The sequence below is a fragment of the Lactuca sativa genome, chromosome 5 (assembly GCF_002870075.4).
Source record: "Lactuca sativa cultivar Salinas chromosome 5, Lsat_Salinas_v11, whole genome shotgun sequence".
NCBI lineage: Eukaryota > Viridiplantae > Streptophyta > Magnoliopsida > Asterales > Asteraceae > Lactuca > Lactuca sativa.
The window spans coordinates 75,680,842-75,699,862 of NC_056627.2; the positions used below are offsets into that span (position 1 = coordinate 75,680,842).

At 33.8% G+C, this 19,021-nt stretch overlaps 1 long non-coding RNA gene across 3 annotated transcripts; it reads left to right on the forward strand.

The window, feature by feature from the left end:
* Positions 1–4,228: 4,228 nt before the first annotated feature.
* On the forward strand, positions 4,229–11,035 carry LOC111908019 (uncharacterized). Of its 3 annotated transcripts, XR_002855736.3 has the most exons (6): positions 4,232–4,452; positions 7,756–8,090; positions 8,860–8,901; positions 9,011–9,581; positions 9,656–9,905; positions 9,995–11,035. It is a non-coding gene; the product is annotated as an uncharacterized LOC111908019 (long non-coding RNA). The 3 variants fall into 3 exon arrangements; XR_008224284.1 differs by having other exon boundaries at positions 4,229–4,452; positions 9,011–9,905; positions 9,992–11,035; XR_008224283.1 differs by having other exon boundaries at positions 4,230–4,452; positions 9,011–9,905.
* The last annotated feature ends 7,986 nt before the right edge of the window (positions 11,036–19,021 follow it).

The window sequence follows — 19,021 nt, forward strand, 5'->3', positions numbered from 1 at the left end:
GTTGAAATGATATGACATTTGTCACCCCAGACCTGCCGGTCTAACTGTAGCTAACAGTTTAGGTGCGGGATTGTCAATCCCGTATAGATCTATACACAAGTATCACGCTCCCCCTCCAAGGGATTATGGTTTATAACACAGGACTTAAAATGCATACTCGAACGTACGTGAAGCTGAAATGTCTCACAATTCTTAGTATTAAATAGATTTACGTATGAAAGTCCATTTTGTTTTTGTATATGAATATACCTTCTTGATATGGTACTTGTAGTAAATAAAATGTTATGAATATCTAGTATAATATCTCATGTAATTGTATTCCATGAAATGGTATGTCTTGAAGTTGTATGCTTCTGTAATTGTATGTCTTAAGATTGTATGCCTTTTTAATCGTATATAATTGTATCTCTTCGCGTAGTATGTAATGTATTTGTATTGACTCATTAATAGACTGAATCTTGTATAACTCCTGGTACTTGGAATGGTAATAGTATGTCTTAACTATACCTATTATAGTTATTGATAATATGTGTGTATAATTCGAAATATGCCTTTACTGCTCAAAGGTACTGAACGAACTGACGGAAACTTTTTATGTCTATATATGTACATATATATATATATATATATATATATATATATATATATATATATATATATATATATATATATAATATTTAGACAACATTCGGACGAATAACCGATGCCCTAAGGCCACATCCCAACGAGGAAAAGGAAATAAAGCGAGCTAGCCGTCCTAAGTCCTTCAAACATTACTTATATAAGTATACACGTATAGGCAAGCACAAAAATATAAAAGAAGTTTTGTAAAACCTTTGAAAAGTTTAATAAATAAGAAAGGATGACTTGATGTCAGTTTATAAAATGATTTGAAAGTAGTTTGTTTCATAAGAACAGTTTTAAATATAGGAAGACCTTTGTTAGAAACATGATTCTAACAGCGTTTGAAAGGAATCATAAAGTATGTAAGACAGTTTGATAAAGAGTTTTTAACATGTATAAATGTTTGTCGTAAACCATTATAGTTTTTCCAAAAGTTCGTTTCGTTTGTATAGTAACCCTAGTGTAATGCTCACTTGTTATGAAATGTGTAACTTTTTGTGGTGACATAATGAACACTTGTACTCGAGGTATAAATAAACTGTTTGATTCGTATACGTATAACAACATATTTAATTTCAATATATATATATATATATATATATATATATATATATATATATATATATATATATATATATATATCAGACGATATCGTGTTATGTTTTCCATATGAAAGGTTCCACATAATGATAGTGAATCACATATGATTTACTTGAAAAAAAAATGAGTAATTAGTGAATCTTTGAGTTACACACGATAATAATCGTGTGTTTACTTGTATTCACCCCCTCAAAAGTGTATATTAAAAACAATATTGATAACACATTTAAAAATGTAGATTATAGGGGTATGAACTCACCGAAGAAAGTGCGTGATTTGAAGAAAATGAGATTTTCCTGGGCGGCACCTTGACCGGAAAGTGACGAGATTCTCAGGAATCTCGGGGCTTCGGACTTTCGTCGGGGCTTGAATATGAAACCGGGGAGTCGGGATGTTGTCGGCACGAAAAACGAGGCGAAAATGAGAGAGAAATGAGGTATTTTTGTGAAAATAGCCGGCACCCTCGCAACCTATTTATAGAGGCTGGAGGTCCTCGGTACGCAGGGCGTACTTCGGACTTACGCGGGGCGTTCCTCATATGCGGGGCGTTCGTTTGCGTCACTGCTTACCGCATCCTCGGGCGAAGTTCTAGTCGACGTGGCTGATCCGTAGCCTTGTATCCGAGTACGCAGGGCGTACGAGGGTACGCAGGGCGTACTCCTTCGGATAAGACTTTGAAGTGCGTGCCAAGAACTTCTAAAATGCATAACTTTCGCATACGAGCTCCGTTTTTGACGTTTTTTATATCCACGCGAAGGTGAGAAAATACTCTACAACTTTCATTTAGACTCCGTCGGCTAATTTTGACTTTATTTTAATTATATTTTAATTAATAGGTCGGGACACGATAACTTCGTTAAAAATCCGTAACTTCTTTATCCGAACTCCGTTTTCGTCAGACTTTTTATTGTTATACTCCTATTGTCGGGCTCTCTAACTTTCATTTAGGTTGTGTCGGCTAAAGATCGCTCGATCTCTGTTTCAAGTTTTTAGCTGTCTACTGCTAGGTTAGAAACTTCGGAAAATCATAACTTCCTCATACGAAGTCAGATTTGGGCGTTCTTTTTATGCATAATCACGGTTTAACATAATCTACGATTTTCGTTTAGATACCTAAGGCTAAAAATTATTGTATCGAAACTTTGCGTTTTACGTCTATCAGCGTTGCCGGCTTTCGTCGTGAATTTTAGATTGATCATAACTTCTTCGTTATAACTCGGATTTTAGTGTTCTTTATATGTACGAAAACCTTGATACGAGTCCTACCACTTTATTTACCCAAAATATGATTTTAGGAAAGTTAAAATTTGGCTTAAATTTTATTTGCGTTACATTTTATTGTCTCAAAATATCGGGTTGTCACAAAAAGTAACTCCACTCACTTACATGCATACATATAGAATGTATTAAAACATAACAAGAGTTACGGTTGTAAATGAATCAAGCAACACCAACGATAGTTGATTATGTTTGCTAATTTAAGTTAGTCGAATAAACAAATGAATACAAACAGATAAAAAAACGGATTTTCTTGTTTATGTTCGTTTGGTTAACAAATTATATTTTTCATGTTTTTTCATTTATGTTCGTGACAATGTTAAACGAACATAAATGAAGAAACATAAACAAACAGATATAAACAAATATAATTGGACATACATGAACATAAGCAAATATATAATATAGTAATGTAATCAAACGTAATTGAACATATATGAATATAAATAAAACTTTAATGAATGAATATAAACGAACATTCATGAAAATAATTAAACGAACAAGATCATCGTTCAAACTCGTTCATTTAACTAAACGAACAAGAATTTATGTTCATATTTGAAAATTTATTCATATATTAAATAAACGAACAATTAATTGAAGGTTCGTAAAATCTAGATTTAAATATATCGTTAGATTATACGAATTGTGAGTATCATTAAGAGGCCAATAATAATAAAGAACTTAATACGAATATAAGACTGTACGAGTAAGCGGATATAGCTTTCCTACACAAGACAACTAGTGCCCCATTGCCCCACTCCCACTACAGAAGATCCCATAAAGCAAAAAGTATTAAAAATATTTTGGTCTATTTAAAAAAAGAATTATTATGTTGATCTCTAAAATGAAATAGCATCAATTTTATAATAGGTCCCGTTGTAAAATATGAAATTGTTTCTATAAAGGTCTTCACGAAAAATATACATGTCGTTCAAATTTTACAAATACACAACTATTTATTGCATAATCAAATTAATATATTGCAAATTATATAAGTTATTTTTTTCAATTTATTTAAATTATTTTCAAGTTTTTGATGGTGGTGACTAATTAAAACACAATTCACAACTCGTAATAGAACTCATTTGAATATTAGTGCTAATTTTGGTTGTACGTTAAAAAAATAAGGCAATTTGCGTAAATGAATTATGCCATTTTAATACTTTCGAGATTTAAAAAAAATACAAATTCATAAATAAAATAAGTGATAAGATTCGAATCAAACAGATATATCCTAATGAATAGAAAATTAAAAAGAAATGTTATTTCTTTAAATGGTCACGCATAATGCGTGAAAAAGAAAAAAACAGCTTGCGTCCTTTTAATGTGGGACCACTAAGGATGGACTAAAGTCTATGGCGGAAGTGTATAAAGTGAATCATGCGAAAAATCTTCCAAAGTTATAAATAGTTATATTATCATTTTACTAATATATTTTTTCAAATAATATGTACGTTCAAGTTTTTTTTTAAAATTATGAATAACGTTGATCGGCTAACCATGCATGATGGATACGATGATACAACTAGAGGTGTAAAAAAAACCCGAATTCAACCCGACCCGAACCCAAATAATATAAATAGGGTTGGGTTTAATCGGGTTTATTGGGCAACCCGAATAACCCGTAATATGTATAGGGTCGGGTTTCGGGTGTATAAAATTTCTCTTAATCGGGTTTGGGTTAACCCAATTAATCCGTTAAAATCGGGTTTGGGTTAACCCAATTAATCCGTTAAAACCTATAATTAATAACATGCTCTTATTACTTGTACTGTACAATACTATTTAGGCTTATGTGATTTACTTGTTAGTCATGCAAAAACAATAAGTGTATTCATAAACACACGCCTCAAACCCTCACAAGTCTCAACACATACGTCTCAAACCCTCGCAACTCGTAAGTTCTTTTTTGGTCGTCAAGTTCTTCGATCCTCTTTCAAGAACACGGTAAGAATAAGGTCTTGCAAAATCTTTATGTTTTCACATATTAAACTCTCAATCGTCTTCCCATTCTTGATTTTTTTGCTTATTCGTTGAATATGTTATATGTATTTCATAAGAATGTGTTTGCTTCTTTGCTTAAAATCACAATAACATTGTTTATTTATTGTCGCAGAAAATTAGAACCAAGAATTCTATTTGCCGAATTTGTATTTAGTATTTGCAGAAAATTATATTGTTTGTAGTTCTCAATCGAATTCCATTAATTAATGATATGCAGGATTGCTTTGTTGAAAGTCAAAATTAATAAATTTTGTAAATGGTTATTGGTCGATTTTCAAGGCTCAAAGTTATAGGATTTAATGATTTGTTAACTCTAACCAATTCATAGGTGAAACTGTGAAAGTAGAATTTAATGGCTTGTTAACCGTAACCTATTCGTTTGACCCGATACCCAATCAGGTTAACCCGATTAAGAACCCTATATACGATGACATTTTTTTTGGGGTATGTTAAGTAAAGATCTTGAAGACCATTAAAGCATCTCTAATAGTTAATTTATACTATAATTTAATATTTTTACTCAATATTATTGACATGCCATCCTTTTATTAGATTTAACCTCTAATTAAATATATCCAATAATTAATCTCTTTCAATAATGTTTTTTTTTTTTTTTTTTTTTTTTTTTTTTTTTTTTAAATTTAACAAATCTATCTTTATCTATTTAAAATGTTCTATATAATCCATTCCATATAGTTAGTCAATTTTAAAAACATATTATATTTTAATACAAACTATTTTAATAAAGATTATCATTATAAATTTATATTTCATAAATAGAATATCGATAAATATTTAGTAAAACTAATTACCTAGTAATAAATTAATAAATTAAAAACAAAAATATACTTAAATAGTAAAATAAAATATGAGTAGAAGATGAGGTGGTTGAATGTATAAAATATTAAATTATATATTGACCACTAATATTTATTGAATGATCAATAAAAATAAATAAATAAACTTATTTTAATGATGATAAGTATTCAATATAAATAAATAACTAAATAAATAAATAAATAAATAAGCTTGAAAAAAAGGCTTCCCATTCTATTATTATAAATATATGAAACCCCAACTTCTAATAAACAATAGATTTTAAATTTTTATTCTTTTTATCAAAATTACTTGCTTTCGCATCATTTTCATTAGGTTTAACCACTTATTAAATGATATTTTAATGGTTAACTTTTTTTAATATTTTTTTTTTTATAAAATTTAACTTATATATTCTTATCTATTTAAAATGTTTTATATAATTTACATAATCCACTTTATTTAGTTAGTTATTTTAACACATTTCAACAAAGCATTATGTACAAAATAAATTTATTTTTCTTTGGAACCCGTATAAATATCTTTTTTACAACAAGAATATTTGATTTTGACATATGTGGGCTGTATGTAATCCCAAGGAGTACAAGACATTTGCTAGTTCTCTACTAGCCATATTTCTTTTTGCAATAATAATATTTAATTTTTTCTATTGATTAAATCTTATCGACTGGAATGTCCCTTTAAATCGTAAAAAATATATAATAAATGCAAATATAAATAACTATTATTAGACATTTATTATTTCTTTTTGTTATATTTTCCTTTTAAATCGTGCCAATTTGTTTTCTTAAACTTACAAATACTAAGAAATTCCTTATTAGTTTCTAGTTTAAGGAATTTGTTGTGCCTTTGGATCTGAGGTACTGTGTAAGGTAAATGATTGGTTTTTTTTATTTGTCCATAGGATTTTGTTTGTTTTCTAGTTTGTTTTACAGGTAACATGAATATAACAAAAGATTATGACATTTGTTCTGCGTTGATTTTTAAAGTGGGTTTCTTTATTTTGAATAAAACGGGATTGTTTAATCGGAAAGTAGTTGTGACGTTATATTTTTTATTTTATATTTTGTTTTCATTTTTGTAAGCAGATTAAGGGAAAGTATGTTGGAATATCAGGCCCTTAAATATCACTCACAAATAACGTAGTAAAAGCAAAACAAAGGATCTCAAGGTGGAACAATTTTTTTTATATTATTCATGCATCGAAAACAGAAAAATACACCTTATTTTATACTAAGAAAATGTTAAATCTAACTAACAACTTTCCCATAGTCCTTGCTAAACTGAAGTTATGCCTATTATTTTCCATGAGACTAACTAGACCGAGTCAGACTTACTTCTAATACTCTTCCAAGGTTTTCTATTTTTTTTTATTTTCTACATAAAGAAAACATTGGACCCAAATGACCCATTCAAACTCGTAACCGACTTGACTTGTACTTTACCCAAACCATCAACAGTAACCCAACATTCACCCCCATTAATCTTGATAATATTGATCTTGCTTCTCTTGCTATCCGAATCGTTATGATTCAATCTCGCTACTTGCTTTAATAACAAAATGTTCTTATCTCTTACTCCTGTTAAACTTTCTATTTTCTTGCTTGATTCGAACTCTCTTGTTTGCTCACTTCGAATCTTATTGTTTGCTTGTAACTTGATATTCAAACCACCTAGGTTTGATCTTGCTATCTTGTTGTAATCTTTCTCCATCTTGCCTAGACTTCTTGCTGTCTCTTGCTTCGATTTTTTTTTTCACTCTTGCTTGCCAGGGTCTTTCTTTTTCTTTGTTTCTCGAACAAAAGTGATCACTTGTTGCTTGCTTTCTTGCTTCATTTCTTATGCTTCTTAACTACTACTTGTGATTTTGCTGCTACTTGCTACTTGCTTTCTTGCTACTGATCAATGGATCAATCGATCTTTATATCACCAAACTTCTTGCTTTTATCCTCTCTTTCTTTCTAAGAACTAGGTATTAACCTAGCTGCTAATGATACTAAGTATTGGAATATCAGGCCCTTAATATCACTCACAAATAACACAGTAAAAGTAAAAAAAGATCTCAAGGTGGGAAATTTTCATTTATATAACTCATGCATCGAAAACAGAAAAATACACCCTATTTTGTACTAAGAAAATGTTAAATCTAACTAACAACTTTCCCACGTAGTCCTTACTAAATTGAAGTTATGCATATTATTTTCCATGAGTCTCGGTCTACACAATACCAAGTCAGACTTACTTTTAATACTCTTCAAAACTTTTCTATTTCTTTTATTTTTTGCATAAAGAAAACATTGGACCCAAATGACCCATTCAAACCCGTAACTGACTTGACCAATACTTTACCCGAACCATCAAGATTATCCCAACAAAGTAACACTAACACTTCGTTTATTTATATATTAGTATTGAAGGGATTACATTTCCTAAAAGATGGATACGGTGTTGCTAGGGGAAAACGTGACTACAACGTAAACTTTATGCCTACTTTTACTTAGAAGATGCATTCTTCATTGTGTGTTTGTACCTTTCGATTCTTTTCTGAATTGATCCTTCCATAAAGGCGATATTGTCCTCCATAGACTGGTCTTTAACACTGGCGTCTTCAATAATGTTTTTTAGGATTTTCAAATTGGGGTGGTCTACCTATGTGGAGACGGTGGTGTGAGACATGTTTTTATGTTGAATCCTTCATGTTGTTTCATTTGAGTTGCTTCCATAATGTCATCTACCTCTTGGAGGTAAGTAATGAGTGCTAGAAGAACGTTGTTGAGTTCTTTATTCTTCATTTATTTTTGTTTTTGGGTTGGAATTACTAATTTCTGTAATGTATGTGTTTGTGGGGTTGTGTTTTTATATAGGAATGTAATGTGAGAGGTGGATTTTTATATCGACGTGGACATATATAGCATTGTATGCGTGGCATTGTTTTTGTAGTAGCTTATATTACTCATGTTATTGAACCCTATATAGATTATGAGGTGGCTTATTTTCCTAATTTTACTGATAGTCCTATGCTAGTTTATAGTGGTTATGGATTTAATAAAGATATAGACATGGGTTGTAACTTTATATTTGTGATTTGATTATAGAAAACAAGTGCAAAAATGGTCCCTGTGGTATGCATATTTTCCAAGGTTTGGTCCAAAGCTTGACTTTTTTTGGTTTCATGGTCCTTTTGGCCTGGTTTTTATGTGGAAATCCCCCCCCCCCTAACTCCCATTAAATTGTTGTTGTTAACACCATCATGTGCCTCCACTATGAGGATATTTTTGTATTTTCAACATTTAGGGACCATTTTTGAAGATAGAGTGTCAACACATACTTTAATCTTTTACTTCCTCATTTACAATCCCAAAGACACGTCAACTCCTTACCTCACTCACTCTTCATTCTACTCCATTAGAACCTACAAAAAACCCTATTTTCTTATCTAAAAGCTCTAATCGAAGCAACAAAGAGTAGGTGATTTCATACATTAAATTCGAAATGGTGTATGTAATGTGGCAGGTCGGACCAAAAACAAAGTTATTGACGTATCATCCATGCATGGTAAGTTTATCTATTTTTCTTTAATTTCCTGTAAAGCATTTCCCTTGATTTTAAAACTAAAAAACGCTTAAGTTTGACTTTGTATTCATGCAAAATTTTTACTTTGCAGCGGGTGCACCCACATGGTTTAGTATTAAGCTACATCACGGTGGGAAGTTTACTAAGTTACATGATATAAGAAAAGAGAAAAGGTGCAGCCTTGGGGAAATACACAAGTTATCTTTCGTAGTTGTCATAAATTTAAAAGTAAAAAAGAATTAAAGTAGTAAATTGATTTCCATGCACTAGAAACAAGAAGGAATATGTTCTTTAAAAAATGACAACTTAAAGCTACCAACCGAGACACCACACTGAAGATAGGTGTATGGTCTAAGGCTAACCCTGCTTCCCCTACTATGTAATTGAGGAGGATTTATGTTTGCTTGGTTCCACTCAAAAAAAGTTTCAAGGCATTCCTTAGGGACTTAGTAGGTTTTTATGGTGCCTTCATGAAAGGCCCATTCCATAGTCAAGTTCTTTTAGCATTAAGTTTGGATTCCAACAATGAAATTTATCCCTTAGCCTATGTAATTATTGTGTCTGAAAAAACAACTGGTTGGAACTGGTTTTTAGAACACCTTGGGGATGACTTGGATCTTGGAATAAACTCAAATTATACTTTCATAAATGACATGCAAAAGGTAAGACATACATATATATTTTTTCATTTTCAATGTACGCTTTTAATTCTAATTATTAAGTTTGATTCATGTAGGGTTTATATACTTCAATTTGTGAATTGTTTCCTAATGCTGAGCATAGGTATTGTATTAGACATATTCATGACAATATGAGAAAGAAGTAGGGACAAACTGAGTATAGGGACCACTTATAGAGGTATACATCAACACTCACCATTCCTGAATTTGATCATTTGATGAAAGAGTATAGCCATTATGATAGGGAGGAATGTGAGTGATTGAAGCAGATTCCTCCTATATATTGGGCAAGGAGTCATTTTTCAGGTAGTTCTGTATGCTTCAATATGCACATTATATTGTACAATTATTTATAATTGTATTAATTCTTTATTATTTTCATGTACAACAAGAAGAGAGGTTTCTAATGTGTTGATTTCAAACATCGTGAGGTGTTTAATGGGAAGATAGAGAAAGTAAGGGACAAATATGTCATTGAATATTTAGAGTACATTAGGGAATACCTAATGAAGAGGATATGCAAAGTCATGAAGGAAATGATAAAGGTTAAAGGTCCACTTACACCAATAGCAACAAACATCGTAGATGCCCGAAAAGCAGTTGCTTCACAATATATTGCTACGTGGAATGGGGGAGATAAGTATCGGTTAACTGGAGATTTAAAAGATCAACATGTTGTGGATGTTAGGAGGCAAACCTGTAGTAGCAGAAAATGGGAATTAATTTGAATTCCTTGCAGACATGTAGTTGCAACTCTCAATGAAATGAGCAAAGACTCAAAGCATGAGCTTTAGATTTACAAATGGGTACACGGGGTCTATTAGCTAGATACATGGAAAAAAGCACACTCTATTAAGGTGGAACCAATTAAGGGGAGAGCCATGTGGCCCAAAACTAATTGTCCAACAAAGCTAATTCCTCCTCCCCCTCCCCCCCCCCCCCACATCGCACTTAGGTGGGAAGGACTAAGAAAAAGAGAAGACAGAGTATGGGTGAAAGGTTGAGCAAAAATCAGAAGGGGAGTCAAGGTGATTGAGTCAATGCTACACAAGAAAAAGGATCCCTTAGACCAAAAAATGATGGAGCGTAGAAGCTATCAAGGAAGCATATCAGTGTTACTTGTAGCAAATGCAAGAATAAGGGACACAACTCTAGGACATGTAAAGGGAAAGGTGGGAATCAGTCCAAGAAGTAAGCTTTGATGACGTTGGTATGGTTTCATGCAGGTATTTTTCTGTGATTTTGGTTATATATTGTTGAAAACTTGGTTATTATTGTTAGACTTATATGTATGGTGCAATGACACTTTGATTGTATTTTGGTTGTTATGTTTAGACTCTTAGGTATTGTTTCATGATTTACTTATGTATGGTGGAATGAAACATTTATGCTTAACTTGGTAATGTATTTTTGTTCTATTGATGTAGTTAATGAAATATGCATTTTGGTTAAATTTTGATAATATTTTGGTAATGTACTTTTGGTCTATTAATATGCTTATTTTTATACATTTTGGTCATACTTTGATATATATATATATATATATATATATATATATCATACTTTTACACCTACCATATATATCATTAACAACATAATCATTACAAACATGATCAAATCAACTTACAACAAAAGAACCCCATTTTCTAATAATACCCTTCATCCCTTGATCAAAAAATCCCCTCTATTTGTCTAACCCTAAACCCTACACAGACCAAATACCAAGGATAACAATCACAAAAAGCCAACTTCCAAATAGATAGATTTTTAGTTTCAAAGATTTGTTGGGTTTTGAGCACTATAACACTCGTATGGTGCACATGCAACCCAAAGTGCTCTGGATCTATGTTTTCTCTAATTATACATGCATTTTCAATTTTTCTAAAGCATTCTCCCTATTTAACATACAATTGAAGCTATACAATATAAACTTGGCTTGGATGCTTACCTCTTGAGTAGGGTGGAGTTCTTGACCTTTGAAAGCTTGAGCACCTCAAGTGTGATGCCTCTATTGGTTCATGAACACCAAAATGCAAGAGGTGGCTAAATAGAATAAGTTGTCTATCTCTAAGAGATGGTGTAACCGATTTTGGATCTAGGGGGTTCTATTTATAGTGTTGCACATGCTCGGGTTACACTTTGCAAACCCTAATAACCCATGACTTTCCACATTCTCATGCTCCATGGGTTTAACCTCCATGGACTATCCATAGATTAGTTTAGCCCACATACATAATCATGGATCATTGGCCACACTACAGGAATGATTGATTTACATAATCAATCCCCCTATATTTAATTAGTCTCTTTTGATCACAAAATTAATTCCAAAATAATTCTTGATCAATACTAATTAAACAATATGATTTCATATTAATATATTATACTTGTAATATATTAATAAGCCATAAACAACCTTATTCCCCAAATCCATCCTATCAAGTTACACTGATGAAGGCAACCCAAAAAGGACCATGCTACAATCGGGTCAAGTACATCCCAGTTATTTTTATGGGGTTAGACACTGTGACAACCCGAAATTTTCCATCCAGTTCAGTCAAATACTTCATTAAAAGTCAAACTCATTGCTGTTATCTTTTAGCACAATTAGGAGTTTATTTGAGCGTTCTGAGCCTTGTACACTTAAGGAATAAGTGTCAGGGTTTATCTGCTGAATCAATAGCTCAAAGAACAAGTCTGGAACACCTTGACCAGGAGTTCACGGCCACCACATGGGAGTTTATGGCCGTAAACTCCATGTGGGCCGTAAACTCCTCCTATAAGGTCAAGTTCTGGCCATTTGTTTCATTTCTTTCCTCCTCTTGGCCCAAATCCTCTCAACTATCATCCCGGTCTTTGTCCCCGATCTTCAAATCTCATAAGTTTATTGTCTTAACTAGTTAATATCTTGCATGAACTAGTAATCTTACATGATTTCATCCGTGAAATCATTCCATTTTGTAGATCTTCAAGTTTCACCAAGAACACACACTAGTGTTCTTGGCCAAAACCGACCATTCAAGCTCCTAGATCGTAAGTACTCTTGTTCTAAATCATTGTACACTAGGTTTATCATGTTTAAGGCTTAGAAAACATTGGGAATCACAGCATTCAAGGAGTTTACGGCCAAGACATGTTCTTGTTCTTGGGCTATAAACCCCTTTTAAGGGTGCAAATGACACCCTTACACCTTAGTAAGCCTTGGATATTAGCATAGAACCTTACACCATTGAACTAAGGACTTCAATACACAATTCGGTACCTCATACCATGAGTTTACAGCCATAAACTCATGGGGAAGTGGTCCCCAGACAGCAAACACCATACAAGTCCATTCTTGGACCTTAAACCCACCCAACCTCTTGTTTAAGCCTTGGAACACTTAACAACTTAAGTTATAATAGTTTTAAGCCTCATTTGGTGACCTAATTGAGAGTTTATGGCCAGGAGTAAACTCCCCTAGGCCATAAACTTCAACAAACATGGTCCATTGACCATAAACTCCCTTATATGGCCTTGCACTCCTTTGTTGCAACCCGATAGCCTCCTAACACTTTGACCAAAGTGTTTTCCTCACATTAGGATGTTTATACATGTCTAATTAGTGTTATAATCACTATATATACATACATATATATATATATATATATACATATGTCTTCATATGTTATTAGGATCATTGTGTGTGTCTAAGTCTTCACTTGACACCAAGCACTTGTCCGACACTTCCATCCGGTCCACTCGCTGTAGGTGAGTTCATACCCCTTAATTAACCTTTTAAATGTTTCTAAATGTTTATAAATGCTTTATGGGGGAATACAAGTTGAATCATGCTAATTGTTATATCAATCACATTTGATTAATAACTAGCATGCAAATGGATTTACTATACACTAACTGTTTTAGCAAATAGATTTATTCAAATGACTTTCTTAAACGTTTTTACATGTTTAAAACTCTTTATCAAACTGTCTTAAATACGGTATGTTTCCTTTCAAAGTCTGTTACAAATGTGCTTCTAACAAAGGTTTTCCTTATACTTAAAACTGTCTTATCAAACAAAATACTTTCAATCGTTTTATAAACTGACATCAAGTCATCAATTCTTAGTATTAAACTTTCAAAGGTTTTACAAAAACTTCTTTTATGGTTTAATATTGTCAAATGCATGCCTAGATATGTATAGTTATATAAATAATGTTTAAAGGACTTAGGACGGTTAGTTCGCTTTATTTCATTTTCCTTGTTGGGATGTGGCCTTAGGGCATCGGTTGCTTGTCCGAATGTCGTCTAAATATTAGTTATATATCATGTATAGATATATAGACATAAAATTTCCAGTAGTCAGTTCAGTACCTTTGGGTAGCAAAGGTATACTTTCGGTGATACACGTACATTACTTGTAACTATAATAGGCAAAGTTAGGAGATACTACTTGCCATTCCAAGTACAAGGAATCACACAAGAGTCAGTTCATTCATGAATCTATACTAATACATTACATGTTACATGAATACGTTTACATAGTTACGCTTACATGAATACGTTTAGATAGATACGCTTACACGAATACGTTTACATAGATACGCTTACATAAATGCGCTTATAATACACGATAACATAACAGACATAAGAAGGTGCTATAGCATGGAACAAGTTCATGATCTAACTATACTAATGAATCTCTAATGCTTTGTGATAGTTATATTGGGTATACATGATTATAGTAATGTGGATGTTCACGGCTTGCAATCATGGGTCGCGTTTAGTTCCTAAAATCTCTTGATAGGGAGTGTTTAGTATGGGATCTAGCCATCACATTATGCCTTAACCCTCAATTAAGGCAAACTAGTACAAAAGTAGTCACTTATTACAAATACTACAGTACTTACACTGTATATACGACAATTACAAAAGGATAAAACTCCAGTTAATATATTATTAATACCTTTACCAGGTGTCATAATCACATAATTGATGAGGTAGATTAGATTATAATAATAATAGTCATACAGCTGGGTCTTGATAGAAGGCTACTTTCAAAACAGTCGGGCCTTGGTAGAAGGCTACTCTCAAAACAGTTAGGTCTTGGTAGAAGACTTTTTTATACTAGTAGGAATCATAGGTGTTGGGTCCAGAAGGTGTTGCGTCTTGGGCTCGGCTCTTAGCCATGTTTTGTATCCGGATTGGGCCTGTCCATCCGTGATTTATTTGTTAGGGTTAGAGTATTTATAGATGCTTGCATGCATCTTAGTACGTAAGATTTTATAGATAATTTAATATCGTTCATTGTTCTTATCGATTGTAAACCCTAAAGCCTCTACAACGGAAGTTCTTTGTCGAGCTCTGCTGAGGCTTGAATCATTTGAATCATTAAGCATACTGTTGATTTCATCTCTTGTTTATTACTTTGTCTGAATCGTTTTGCCAAACCTATGTAAGATCTAAACGATCTAAGAGATTTATATCTCTTCAATTGGTATCAGAGCAGGAGGCTTTGTAATTCATACACATCTCTTCTGTGAAAGAAGTGATTAGGGTTTATTCCGCATTAACTGATATTTATTGAGCCGTCACTCCATAATTGTCGTATCTCATTATTTATTCGTTTTGCCCTAATATTACATATTACAAGTCTGATCTTGCAACAGGTTAAACAATCAAGCATGGACGATTTTCAATCCAATCCTATCAACATCTCAAACAGTATTGGATCAACAACAAAGATTCCAATTCTTTACACTCAAGATTACGAGGTTTGGGCGCATCATTTCAAAGACTACGTTATTGGATCTGAAGATAATGGGTATCTAATATGGGAAGCCATTGTGTCTGGACCATTTGCTCATTCAGGAACATCCAGAATTATTAAAACTCAAAAGGAGTATAATGATTTGTTAAAAGATGTGAAAGACGTCGCTCAGGATGAAAAGGAGAAGTTTCAGTGCAACATCAAAGCATTGAGACTGATTTGATTCGCTCTTCAATCTGACACGTTTAGATTGGTGAGTTCCTGCAATACTGCTAAAGAAATCTAGGATCGGCTGCGAGAGCTATATTCCACAGATGAAGATTTGGAGCACTCAATTCAGACCTTGCTTTTGTCTGAGTTTGGAGAGTTCAAGCAAAATCCTGGTGAGTCTGTTACACAGACGTTTGATCGCTTCAATCATCTTCTTAGCAAGATGATCAAACATGATATCGAAAGGAAGCTTATTGAACAGAAGGTCACTTTTCTGAATGGCTTAAGATCCGAATGGAGAGCTGTTGTGTCTACAGTTAAACCACACGAGCAGTTCAAATCATATTCGCTGGCAAAACTGGTGGGAATTCTAAAATCCCAAGAAAAGATAGTGATGCAAGATAAAAGTGTGGTCTCAAACTTGAGGTCCTTGGCCCTCCTGGCTAAAAGTAAGAATGCAGTAGAAGACGAAGATCTGAACCTGGAGGACTATGATCTAACTTCAGAAGATTATGCTATGATGGTGTCCAATCGCAAAAGGTTCATCAAGAAGAAGTTTCCTACCAATAAGAACCGAAATTGGCAGGGAAGCTACAGTTATGAAAAAGTAAGGGAGGAGCCGAAGACTGAAGAACCAAAGAAAGAGGCGAAGGTTGACACGGATTCTGGTGTCATCTGTTATTACTGTTGAGGAAAGAATCATTACGCCAAAGATTGTGTTTTGAAGAAAATGACTGAGAAAGATGAGGATAAAGATGAAGAGGCAATCCTTATGAAAAAGCCGGAGGAGATTAAAAGGAAGAAAGCTGCTACTAATCCTTCTATGAATGCTCTTATTGTATAGGGTTTGGCAGAGGATGACGAGTTCGGTGGCATACAGGTGTGGTCGACCGACTCAGAAGATGATGAGGTGAGAAAGCCTTCTCATGGAAAGGCTTATGTCGCAAGAGGTGGTGAAAGCAGTGGAAAGTGCCTGATGGTGACTGACATATCTCACATGAGGGGATATAATACTGATGGTGGAAATGAAGACGCCAAGGAGCGAGAGGACTTATGCTTCACAGCAAAACCTCTCAGTGTGCAGATCAGTGAACTTGATGAACTGATCAAGAAGGTACAATCTCTTTTTGTTTCATTCAAAATTCCACAGAAATCATATGAAAAGGAATTAAATAACTTGAATTCAAGAATCTCAAATCTAGATAGTTGTTTAACTCAAACACAGGTCACAAATTCTAACCTGACTGACCAAATAAGCAGGGTGTCATCCAAGAGTGAGGAGCGAAGGATGTGGATTGAGCAGAAGGAGTTGGAGATCATTAAGACTAGAGATAAAAACATTTATTTGCAAAGAGATAATTTGAAATTGTTAAAACAAAGGAATGTTTTTTGTTTAATCGCTAAAAGGCTTTATGCTAACATTACTCAACTACATCTGAATTGTGAAATAGGGCAGAAGATACATCGCATGATTTTACCCTTCCTTGAGTTTAAGGAGGATGAAATCGATGCAGAAGCATACAACTGTGAAAGTGTTGTATCTTCCGATGATGTGAATCCTACTTATATGTATGGTCTGGACAAAACAGAATCTTTTATAAAGTCCAAAGACCATAAGGACATGCTTAAAGATCTTCTGGATGAAAATGATAAGCTGAAAATCAAGACCGAAACCATACAAAAATTCGACTCATTGAGTGCCAAATTAAGTTCAGAAAACAATATCGATGTTGAAAACGCATCTGAACTTAATGAGGACGATGATATGAGTGAAATTTCTGTAGAGGATGAATTCGACTGTTCGGAATTAGTCAAGAGCGAACCTGCAAACCACAAAAACCTGATTTCTGAAAATTCTGTAGAATTCGCTCACTTGTCCAAATCTAAGTCCCCAGTCCTTAAAGAAAAAGATGTTGTGTTTCAGAAGGTTAGAACTACTCCAAATAAGGTATATAAAGTCACAGGAGTAACCGAACATCAAACTGTTGAACTCACTGCCATGGTGAACGAAGACAATGTAGATGGTTGTGATGGGTTTTTCTGGTCAGCTCCTATAGACAATGCAGACGAAACAGTTGGTCTGTCAGAGCGAACGTCCTGGAAAACCAAAGGAAGATATGTACCAGAGCCACTGAATAAGCTTGACAACTTTGACGTACCAAGTACAAGTGGCACAAAAGAAATACTTGTAGAAGAAGTCACCTCCACAAGCGAAACCTCATCTATGAAGAGTGAACCGGCTGCCAAGAAGCTGAAACAAAAAGCTAATATCCATAGACAACCGAAACAGGTGAAAAATCAAAAGCAGCAGAGAAACCTGAGATACAAAAAGAATCTCTCAGAGCAAAAGCAGTTTTGGCGCTCTCAAAATGCTCACTTCTCTTATCCTAATAAAGATTCAAAGTCAGGGAAAAAGACTTTCAGGCCACATGAAGAACAGAACCGAAAGGAGAGGTTCGGACCTGAGAGCAACAGCAACCGAAAGGAGAGGTTCGGTCCTGAGAGCAACATGAACCGAAAGGATAGGTTAGGTCCGACCAACAACACTCAAAAATCCAACTTCGGCTCATCAGCAAGTAGCTACCGAAGGTCCAAGTTCGATCCCTCTAATGACCATAAACAAAAAGGTCATTTCGAACCACAAGTCAGGAAAAATTCCCATTCTAAATTCTCTTTTTCTAATTCTTCTCATTCTTAATTCTCTTCTAAACCTAATTCTGTTCCTGCACAAAATTCAAAATCATCAACGAACTTAAAAGGAAAGTCGAAGACTCCTTTAGTCAAGGAAGACCGAAAGCAGAATAATGCCCAAACACCAGAATCTGAAACCAAAACGTCTGTAGCTAACTCTAACAAAATCAAAGTGTTTACTATTAAGAGAAAATATGAAACAACCTTAGTAAAACGAACATATCTTGTTGATGTTTCTATTACTATTCCTGTTCCTGTGAAAGGCTCATGTGAACCCAAGAAACTTTGGGTTCCTAAATCTGCTTAATTTTTGCAGGTTATTAGTGACGAACAGTTTGACGAAGAATGGTACATTGACAGTGGCTGCTCACGTCACATGACAGGAAGAAAGGAAGAGCTAAGGGAGTTTCGATCTCTTCAAAATGGTGGCAATGTCAAGTTCGGTAACAACTCCTATAAAATGATAAAGAGTTATGGGATGATAACTAATGGAGACTTCACAATAAGAAAGGTGGCATACGTTGAAGGGTTGCAACATAATCTCATCAGTGTATCTCAACTGGTGGGAGGTACTGGTCTTAAAGTTTCTTTCGACGACGAAGGTTCAGAGATTATAGAGAAGAAATCCAACAAGGTCATCCTCAAATCAGACCGAAAAGGCGAAATGTTTCCTCTAAATCTCAAACCAATCAAAGGAAATCCAGCTATATGTCTTTTGTCCAAAGCTCATTCTGACGAAAGCTAGTTGTGGCACCAAAGGCTCTCACAT